Raw genomic sequence first — 2,621 nt, forward strand, 5'->3', positions numbered from 1 at the left:
AGAGAGCAAGTGTGTGCATGTGTGTGTGAGAGAGAGAGCAAGAGTGTGCATGTGTGTGTGTGTGTGTGAGAGAGAGAGAGAGAGAGAAGTGTATGAGAGAGACAGAGAGCAAGAGAGAGAGAGAGAGTGTGTGTGTGAGAGAGGTGTATGAGAGAGAGCAAGAGTGTGTGTGTGTATGTGTGTATCTTTAAGTTCATATATGTATTATGTGTGTGTTTGTGTGGGGTGAGTATACAAAAGTGTGCCTTCAGAGTACATGGGTCTGGGAACAGCCTGGGCATATTTCCTGATGCTGCCTAGGCTGTCACAGCCATTACCACTCGGACAGTTACTCCAGATGCCTGAGAAGGCTTCTCTGCCCCTGGTCTCTCTAGGTGGTGCTATCTCAGCCCCAGCCCCGCTTGTCCTCATTTTTCTAGCTCTGACTGACATACTTGAGGCTTAGCTGACCCCATATCTCAGTCAGCAAAGGCAAGGTACTGCCTGTCCCTGACCAGCGGATAGCACAGATCTGGCCCACTGTGTAGGAACAGAGGGAGGAAATCTGAAAGGTAGGGGCTGGGGTGGGTAGGGTCAGAGCTCAGACTTCTTAGACCCCTCCTCTCAAGTACATGCTGTCTCTTGCCCTCCCGGTAGAGTCAGGTGGTGGTGATGTTCACCTTCCACAGTGAGGAGCCCCAGCTGCTAAGGTGGCCTGTCTACCTGTGTGCTGAGCAGAACAGCGGGACAGTGGTGCTGTCCGTCCTTCGGGAAGGCTGCAGGAAACAACCTGCCAGCCTGGTTCTCCTTCATCCAGAACCCTCCTCGGTGGAACAAGGCAGCACAGTGGAGATGCACATGGCACATGCTTCCTAGACTAGAGGATGGCTTGGAACCCACAGCAGGAGGGCAGCTCACTCGAGAGCAGAGGGGCCATGGTCACCGCAAAGGGTGCCCAGAGCAGCCACTCCAGCTCATGTTGCCCCTCAGCTTGCGACACTCCTTGCCTTTGCTGTGGGGTTATTTCAAGATGCTGTGGCATTTGGGTGACCTTTTGTGTTCTCTGTGACTTGTGGAATCTCTGAGTCACTCTGATTTGGCTAGTCTCTCACCTCCCTCTGCCAAACCTATGCCATGGCCAGCCCCATGAGGCTGGTATAGGATTCCTCCAGGAGCAATGGTGGTCTCTGCTTGCTAGGATCTCCTCGGTCCAGACCCTATACTGGCATGCCATGTGGTCCTCAGCAAGGCCACCTTCACTTTCTGAGCTTCTGACTCTAGCTGTGTGAACTAACTCTGAAGATCCCATGTTTGTTTTTCCATGATAAAGAACAGCTCTCAGGGTGCTGGTAGGATTCTGGGAACCTTTAAGGTCCACGTTTCTCCATTGTTCTTATTTTCTTATTTTTATATAATTTCAATAAATGGAACTGCTTCATTGAACCATAATTTACATATTATAAAATCCACCCACTGTAGGGACTGGAGAGATGGCTCAATGGTTCAAAACACCAGCTGCTCTTCCAGAGGACCTATGTTTGAGTCCCACGTGGCAGCTCACAACCATCTGTAACTTCAGTTCCAGGATACCTGATACCCTCTTCTGGCCTCCATGGGCACCAGACCACGTGTGCATGTATATGCAGGCAAAATGCCCCTACACATAAAATAAAATAGAATAATTTTTTTAATTATCCACTGTGAAGGCACAGTTTTGAGGCCACCAGAGTTGATTTCAGAATGTCTGGGGATAGTAGAATGCTTTGGTCACTCAGAAGCTCCCTGTGTCGCTGGCCTTCAGTTGCCATCTAGGCAGTAGTTTCAATTTGTGTTGCTGTTTTGCTTTGCTTTGCTTTTTGAGACAGGGTCTCTATAGCCCAGGTCAGTCTTGAACTTGCTCCAAAGCCAAGCCTAGCCTTGAATTCCTTATTCTCACCCTGAGTGCTGCGTTAATTTGGGATTTTGAGACATGAAACCAAGACTGGCCCCAAACTCATGATCTTCCTGCCTCAGCCTCCCAAGTGCAGTTCACGCTTCTTGTGGGCTTTGACTGCTGTTCTGGGGTCAACTAAGGAGATGCAAACTCACATCCCCTTAGATCAGGATGTCCTGGTGAGTTGGGCAGAGGGGAGCTCTGGAGGCACACATGGTGGGAGCAGCAGGAGCAGAAGACCCTGGCATCCAGGTGCCTTCCTCAGGGCTACAGGGAGGACTTCTTGCTAGGTTGACTTGGAGCGGAGTCTCCTGGGTTGGCTGTTTTTTAATGATCATCTTGGCATCAGGTCCCTGTACAGCCCCTCTGTTCTGATTTGCTGTGTTCTCCAGGTCTCCACATAGAAGATTTAGCCTCTACTCTCGTTTGTTTTCTGATGCTATGATAAAGCACTCTGACTGAATGGGGAGGAAAGGGTTTATTTCGCTTACATTTCCAGGTCTCAGTGCATCACTGAAGGAAGTTGGGGCAGGAACTTAAGGAGGATCTGAAACAAAACCATAGTGGAGCTCTGTTCACCGGATCTCTCACCTTCTGATCATTCATGCTCAGCTTTCTTTCCCTTCCTTCCTTCCTTCCTTCCTTCCCTTCCTTCCTTCCCTTTTCTTCCTCTTTCCCTTCCTTCCTTCCCTTCCTTTCTTCCTTCTTT

The 2,621-nt window shown here is 49.7% G+C and overlaps 1 protein-coding gene across 1 annotated transcript in view; it reads left to right on the plus strand.

Annotated features, from left to right (window-relative positions):
- Adssl1 (adenylosuccinate synthase like 1) overlaps positions 1–2,621 on the plus strand; it is a 22,586-nt gene that overhangs the window by 9,475 nt on the left and 10,490 nt on the right. The gene's annotated exons all lie outside the window — the stretch shown is intronic.

This window comes from Microtus ochrogaster, chromosome 1 (genome assembly GCF_000317375.1).
Source record: "Microtus ochrogaster isolate Prairie Vole_2 chromosome 1, MicOch1.0, whole genome shotgun sequence".
Classification (NCBI taxonomy): domain Eukaryota; kingdom Metazoa; phylum Chordata; class Mammalia; order Rodentia; family Cricetidae; genus Microtus; species Microtus ochrogaster.